Below are 8,506 nucleotides of genomic sequence, written 5' to 3' on the forward strand. Positions count from 1 at the left end.
ATTGAGATCTTTCTGCTCGAAGAAGTATTTAAGGCTTTTGTGGTCCGAGTAAATTGTGCATCTTGTTCCATACAAATAATGCCTCCAGATTTTTAAGGCAAACACTACCGTCGCCAGTTCGAGATCGTGGGTTGGATAGTTAATTTCATGTTGCTTTAGTTGTCTTGAAGCATAGGCAATAACCTTGCCTCGTTGCATCAAGACACAACCCAACCCCTGATGGGATGCGTCCGCGTATACAACTATCCCTCTGGTAGTGTTAATACGGGAGAACTTGACAATTTCTCTTTTAACATTCGAAAAGCTTTCTGTTGATCTTCATTCCATTCGAACCTTTCTTCTTTCTTTGTCAGTTTGGTTAAAGGAAGGGCTATTTTGGAGAAGTCTTGGATAAACCTCCGATAATAGCCGGCTAGACCTAGGAAACTTCTTACTTCACTAACATTTTTCGGGGGTACCCATTTCATCACGGCTTCCACCTTAGAGGGATCCACCAAAATCCCCCTTTCGTTAATTACGTGACCTAAAAACTGTACTTCCCTAAGCCAAAACGCACATTTAGAAAACTTAGCGTATAATCTTTCCCTTCGACGCGTCTCAAGTACCTGACGTAAATGACTTGCATGTTCAGACTCGCTACGAGAGTATACTAAAATGTCATCAATAAACATTATGACGAACTGATCTAACATATTTCGGCATACCCTATTCATTAGATCCATAAAAGCGGCCGGGGCGTTAGTTAACCCGAATGACATTACCAGGAATTCGTAATGTCCGTAGCGAGTTCTGAACGCAGTCTTAGGTATATCCTCTTCCTTTACTCGTACTTGATGGTAGCCCGATCGCAAGTCGATTTTTGAAAACCAACTTGCCCCTTGTAGTTGATCGAAGAGATCATCTATTCTCGGAAGTGGGTATCGGTTCTTTACCGTGAGATTGTTGAGTTCACGGTAGTCGATGCACATTCTCATCGACCCATCCTTCTTTTTAACGAACAAAACAGGCGCTCCCCACGGGGACACGCTAGGGCGTATGAAACCCTTGTCAAGAAGTTCTTGTAATTGGACCATTAATTCCCGTACTTCCGCGGGTGCCAACCGGTAAGGGGGTTTGGCTACCGGTTTGGCATTTGGTTCTAATTCGATACGAAATTCGACTTCCCGCTCGGGTGGAAGTCCTGGCAATTCGTCCGGGAATACATCCGGATATTCATTCACTATCTTAGTATCTTCAATTCTTAAGGCTCCTAATTTAGTATCGACAACATAGGCTAAAAATGCTTTACTTCCATTCCTCACGTACTTAACTGCTTCTAAGATCGTACAAAATTTTGCCCCTACTTCCCTTTCCCCATGAATGGTTACCCGTTTCCCTTTAGGAGATGTCACATGAATAATTTTGTTTTCGCATAAAATTTCCGCGTGATAACGGGATAACCAATCCATGCCTACCACTACTTTAAATTCTCCCAGAGCCATGGGAATCAAATCAATATCAAAATCTTCATCATCTATAGTGATTCTACATCCTCTACATATTTCGTGCAAAAGGTAACTCTTACAATCGGCAATTTCTACTTCGAGAGGTGTACTCATTCTTTCTATTGTGAAATAAGGGGAACGTGCAAACTCACTAGAAATGAATGATCTACTAGCTCCGGTATCAAATAATATATAAGTGGGTATAGAGTTTATCATATAGATACCTGAGACCACATTCGGGTGAGCCCTTGCTTCTTCCGTGGAGATTTGAAACATTCTTCCCTTAGCTTTCGCGGGTTCTTCTTTCTTTCCTTCCTTCTTCACCCCTTGTTTAAGCTTTGGGCATTCAGCTTTCACATGGCCCGACTCGTTACAGTTGTAGCATACCCTTTTGGGATTCGGACAGTTATAGTACGGATGCCCTTCTTGTCCGCAGTTGTAACGCCCCTTCCTTCCCAATAAACATTCACCGGAATGGGGTTTTCCACATGTCTTACATTGTGGAAACCCGCCTTTGGAAGCTTCTTTCTTTCCTTGATCATGCGTCTTGGGTTTCTTAGAAGAGCCTTGTGTTGATCCCTTCTCGACTTGCCTTTTCTCCCCACGTTCATCTTGCCTCTTTATCTCGATCTCCCTATCCCTTGCCAGGTCAATAATCTCGTCCAGAGTTCCACATTTAGAAGGAGTTATGAACTCCCGGATTTCAGCCTTAAGCATTCCATGATAACGGATAATCTTCTTCCTCTCCGTTCCGACTATTTCTTCACAAAACTTCAGTTGATCAAGGAAGGTGTTCGTGATCTCATTGACTGATTCATCCTTTTGTCGGAGTCGAAGAAAGTCTTCCTGGATTCGATCCACAGCTGATTGTGGACAATGGTACTTAATAAAAGGTTGTTTGAATTCTTGCCAAGTCAAAGTTTGAACTCTATTCTCTCCGATCTCCTTACTATACGAATCCCACCAATCTTTAGCCCTTCGTATAAGTTGCCCCGTGGCAAACATGACTTGATCTTCCTTGTCGCAATGACTTCGAATGAACACCCCCTCCATGTTAGCTATCCATCTTTGGCATTCGATGGGATCAATTTCCCCATTATAAGTTGCAGGCTTACATGCCATGAAATCCTTGTAGGTGCATCGCCTTTCCTCCTTCTTGCTTTGAATCCCGGTTATCATTTCCTTCAATTCATCCACTTTGCTCGTGATCATATTCTCCACCGTACTTAGTACTTGGCCCTCCACTTCTTGTGCTAGCTTTGAAACGTTTGCATCAAATGCCTTCGTGACTTCATCCGAAATCATCTTGTTTAACTCGTTTCGAGTTATACGTTCAGTATTATCCGTGTTTCCTCCACTTGCCATCTACAAATAAACATTCGTGTCAAACATTATCACATTCGTTCTCCTTATCATTCTATACATTATTCATTCTTAATAATTCATTCTCTTAAGTTATAGACCTATTCGACCTTTCTTTACAACATTCTCATTACATTACTTACTTCATTCATTTGTACACCCGACTTCTCACTCTTTCACACATTCACCATTGGGTATGTTAGTCAGGTTAAATTTCATAGTTTTACTGTCACTTCGAAGTGTTTCAAGCATTTAAAGAATGCTAGAACTGAACTAAGGAGTTTTATATAACAAACAAACAATTCAGAAAAATCAAACAAAGGAGGGCCGTCGCCGACGGCACATGCATGCGTCACCGACGGTCCCTAGTTTATCGCGTCGCTGCCATTTGACCGTAGGCAGGAAGTTAAGCCGTCGGGTGAAGGGGTGCCGTCGCCGACGGCATAGTGGTCCGTCGCCGACGGGCTCTCTGTTGTGCAGACGCTGTTTAACCAAAATTTTCATTCTCAGCCCCTTTTTCCAACCCGAAATGGTCCTGGGCAGCCCCGAAACCTTCCGTAGCACACCTTAACATCCCCAACCATGTTATACTAGTAACTAAACCATAACCCATTCCCATTTCTATCTACAAACATGAAATCCTTAAATTACTTACTTGCGTGGCGCTTTGGAACGAACACACTTTCACAAGAGCTTTCGGTTTGAGTTCGAGCACCATAACTTACTCGAATCTCTCAAACCTAGGCTCTGATACCAACTTGTAAGACCCAAACTCTTTAAAGACACTAACGAACTTTCTTTTGACAAAATAGTAAACGGGTCGAATAATTTACAAACCAAAATTACGCATTTAACTTGATAACGATTAGCATAACGGTTACAAAAGTTTTTAACCCTAACATTACATAAACCACTAACATAATGTTTTAACTACAAGTTCAACATCTACTACTTTTGGATCATAAAACTTACAAAAGACCCGTTTAGAACAAAAGGGAAAACATTTAACAAAATCTTTGACTATAACTAGGTTCTTCACGGAAGCGTGCATCATGAATGTGTTCGATCCAAGTAACGCCATTTAACAAGTCGCTTTACCTACATACAACCAAACCGTTAGACATTTAGTTACTAAAATTCATACAACGTTAATTACAGATATGACCCTCAAGTAAACCTTCTTCCAAACATGAAGTTTCTTCCATTTTTCACAATACCCTTCTAACTCATTCGACCCATACCTAAATTACATAATCGGCTTGCAATAACTCGTTACAAGTAAACGGCTTCAACCATTGAACAATAGTATGCTATGACAACACATGCTAATAACGTTATGTAAGCAAGAACTTACCTTTATCGTTCTTCGTTTGATACTCGGAACGGCTTGAGCTTTCCTCCTTAATTCCTACAATTCACAATCACATACTTAGTCTCATGTCTTTCTTTTCATTCCATTATCAATAGCTTCGATTTAACAATTAACTAACTCTCTATTCTAGCCATTTAGCAATGTACAACACATGATTAACTCATTCAAGCAATTTGACAAACACTTGGTGTGCATGCCATTAGATAAGCATAAGGTACAAGTATTGTATGCATAACATGGCTAGTTCATAACAATAACATCAATATCATCAATTTCAATCAAATCTCTTACAATCTTTACCCTAATTTGATTCCACATAACATCATTTTGTTAGTAGCATCATCATACAACATCATTATACTAATCTATGTCAAAATTTCATATCACATATCACTACCATTCTATCATAAGTGGGTTTTTCATGCTCAACATCAATTCATCCAGATACAAGTGTAAATCGTGTTCTAAGTGATGCAATTAACCATCATCATGTAACTTTTCATATAAATTCATGAAATTCTTGAAACCCCATACATTCATAGTCATCAATACATGAAATTCTTGTTACCTTATGCTTTAATGGACCTAGAAGATCAAGAATCTACCAACATGCAAGAGTAATTGTCTTGATTAGGGCCTCAATTTGTGAAATTTAGTGAATAAGAAAGGGGGTTCATCCTGTGCTTTGCTTCTGGCGACATAAACACACGCATCTGTGTGTGTGTTTGTGTTACTTGTTCTTTTAATCACTTAACTTCTCTTATTTACATTTCCCCCCCTCCATGTATGCACACTTAATTTAAATGGCTCATAACTTACTCAACCTAGTTAATAAAGTTCCAATTCGCATTCTCACTAAGTTCACATTCCTAGTTATTTCTTATAACATACCATGGCATTGTACATAATTAAATTTTGGGGCGTTACAGTATTTTCCGGAATATTTGTAAGTTACGTTTCGCATTCGGTTTCACAATATCAAGTGTGTAACTTATGTTTCATTCCTTGTGATTTTTGGTATTATTTTGGAGTTGTAAATTTCATGGTATTTGTTAAGTTATATTATTTTACCCTAAAATAATATAACTATTCTATAAAGTAAACAAATATTCACACAAGTGTCTAAATATAAAATATATATTCTAAATATTTATTTATCCATTTTTATTTACAAAAACCAACCTCCAATTCTTGTATTTTTGTTACAAAAGTTATGGCAAGGTTTATATGGAAAAACATAGTTTAAAACATACTTGTAAACACTTGTTTAGAAAATATTTTCTAAGTGTTGGAATTTTTAGAAAATTTCGCCATAGTTTCCTTTGTGAATGGAGGTGTCCATGCTATTTAGCATATCATTTTCTTTTCAAAAATCATTCAAACAATCAACAATCATACCCTAAACATCTTGCACTTACCAAGTGCAAAAACTACACAACTTACATAATAACATGAACTTGATCTTTCACAAAAATGCGTAGCAACTTGGTAAAGTGTTTAGTAGCCTTAGTTACCCTCCAAAATATATTTACTACTTGGTAAACTTCATTCTTGAGGATTTTAGATGTTTACAACTTGTAAACATGTTTCTTAAAAATGTTTGTTTATTAAAGTTTTCTTGTTCCTCTAGTGTTTACACACTTGTTTTTCCACTAAAATGGTATAAGTTTAGTAAAAACCATGATATTTCAAAAATCATATTTTGAACTTGGTTCTTTAAGAAAATCATTCACAAGTCTTGAAGCTATAAGTTTACTAGCTCACTATGTTTATTATTTTACAAGAAATCACTTTATTTATCAAGTTCATGCTCATACTAGAAGATGATCATCTTATGTTGTTACATGATCATCCCCCCACTTGCTAGATTAAGTGTTTAAACATCATCTAGCAAGCTTCATGTGATGATTAACATCATCATCTCAAGAAATCAACAAACAAACATTGTGCATGCACTAAACAACATCATATCATCTATATATCATCCTATTTCATCTTATGTTTCAAGATTCAAGTTCAAGTCTTTTAGTGTTCTTGTTATTTCAACATAATATATCTTTTATCCACAAAAAAATATGAAGTAACAAGAGTTACAAGAAGCTTACTACTAGCTTCAAGCTAGGGAAGAAACAATGAAGAAAATGGAGTGGATAAAGCTTGTGATGGAGGTCCTTCAAGATCCGTGAGTTCCACACTTCCTATATCACCTTGTTACACCTTTGTGAGCACTTGGATTTGTTGGATGATGACCGAAAATGGAGATGGTGTGGAGGGGATGTTCGGCCGAAGCTTTATGAGGGAGAGGAGAGAGTTGAAGTGTGAGGAAAATGGTGATGCTTATGTCTTCATATAATCCCTAATCTCCTATTACCCAATGGTTTTATTGTCCTCTCAAGTACAAACAAGATCAAGCAAATTCCAATGAAAGATTATGGAAGATTTAAGTAAGATTTAGAAAAATCTTGTGGTGGGGGCCACATGGGCCGTAAACATCATAGGGGGAGGGGGGTTAATTGTAAGTTTAATGGTAAGTAGGTAATTTAGTGGAAGTTAAGCTGTAAAAGTCTAGTGTTTTAAGTGTAGGATGCTTTATGTAGAATGTTTAAGTGTTTGGGAACCATAACTAGCTCAGAAAAAGTAAAACAATGTTTCTAGCAATCTTTTGGTGTTCCGGGTAATGTCCGGTTGTTCGTGTAACACCCCGTGTTTTCGAATGTCAAAGTCAAAGTCCAAGTCAACTTTGACTTTCTTTGACTGTAGATATTCTATTGTATGTTTTAGTTGTATTATGTGGAGTAAGTGTTGTAATCAACAAGAATCGAAGTAATCGAATGTGTTTTAACGCGAACCGATCTACGACTGTGAATGATAGGAAGTAACAATGCGATAAAGTTAACTAATCAGCAATCAAACCGATCTAACAATCATCGAACTCGAGACTCGAATTTATGCGAATTGTGGTATTGTTATACGTGTGTGTGTGCCTTATGTGTTACTTGTGCATGTTTACTTTATGTTTGGTGTGGTATTCAAGCAAAACAATCGAAGATCGAATCGAAACTCGAAAAGCAATCGAACTCAATCGAAACCGACATCGAAACGTGACTTATAGAAGATTGTATGTTAGATATAGTAGTTGGGACTGAAAGTAATTTGACTACGAACTCTATCGTATTTGTATCATCGTCCATCGAAATCGAAACGTCGGAAACCGTCGCAAAATACTCAAAGTGTGTCGCGGATCGAACAGGAGGCATCCTGATCGAACAGGCCAGCTGATCGGCTAGCATCTTGCCAGCCGATCGAGCAGCCCACTCGATCGGAGCTCCTGGCCGATCGGCTGCCACTTTCCTCTTTTGGAAGCCTATAAATAGGGCTGTCCTTGTCTTCATTTCCACTTTTGGAAAGTTCTGACCGGCCAGCTCCTATTCTTCATCTTTTCTCAGATTTCTCTCAGTCCCGGTAAGTTTTCACTCTAATTCTTGTACGTTTTTGATCATTACTTGATTCTACACCTTTCTATCTTTCAAAACTTGGATTCTAACCATGAAATCACCAAGATCTAAGTGTTCTTGGGTGATGTCATCATGGTGTTCTTGAAGAACATCAAACTTTGGCATCATCCAACCATGAATAGCTTAGATCTAACCGATTTTCATAGAAACAAGCTAAGATCTATCAAAGATCTAAACATCCACAAGTTGTGATGGATTGAAAGAAGGAATCCCAACTTTCTTTCAACTCTTTTACACTCAATGTCTTCAAACCGGTAGAAACGGAGCCTGAGCTAACCCACCGATCATTCCAATGGTTGGATGGTTCAAGATTCGGATTCTATATACAAGGTTCACCGATGTTGGGTTAGACTCTAAACCAACGTTCCGAACTGCACAACGGACGGATTTGGGTGATTTCTGTCCGAGCCGGAGAGATAAGTAAGAACGAAGGTATCATAGTTCAACTCGTTATCAAACTACCTCGATATAATGACAAGTAACCAAACGACCAAGTGTTAGACGAAAGGCCGACCAGGTCAGACTTGCTGGCCGAACGGCTAGGCTGATCGAACAGCCCAGCCGATCGGACACACCAGCCGATCGACCGGGCCAGCCGATCGGCTAGCACATGGCGTCTCACTTTTCCAAACTTTTGAGGTATAGTATTGATGAAGTAGTGTTCGATCGAATATGTCACTCGATTGGTGAGTATTACTGTTCGGATCATGAGATACTATGCTTCAACACTTAACCGTTTTCACAACTCGTTCGTAGTAGGGAATGCCAGCCGA

The 8,506-nt window shown here is 38.6% G+C and overlaps 1 long non-coding RNA gene across 1 annotated transcript; it reads right to left on the reverse strand.

Annotated features, from left to right (window-relative positions):
* Window positions 1-3,807: 3,807 nt before the first annotated feature.
* On the reverse strand, window positions 3,808-4,874 carry LOC118491657. Its single transcript, XR_004891725.1, has 3 exons — window positions 4,787-4,874; window positions 4,201-4,254; window positions 3,808-3,944 (listed from the first exon to the last, which is right to left on the reverse strand). It is a non-coding gene; the product is annotated as an uncharacterized LOC118491657 (long non-coding RNA).
* Between the last annotated feature and the right edge of the window lie 3,632 nt (window positions 4,875-8,506).

This window comes from Helianthus annuus, chromosome 4, assembly GCF_002127325.2.
Source record: "Helianthus annuus cultivar XRQ/B chromosome 4, HanXRQr2.0-SUNRISE, whole genome shotgun sequence".
Lineage (NCBI taxonomy): Eukaryota > Viridiplantae > Streptophyta > Magnoliopsida > Asterales > Asteraceae > Helianthus > Helianthus annuus.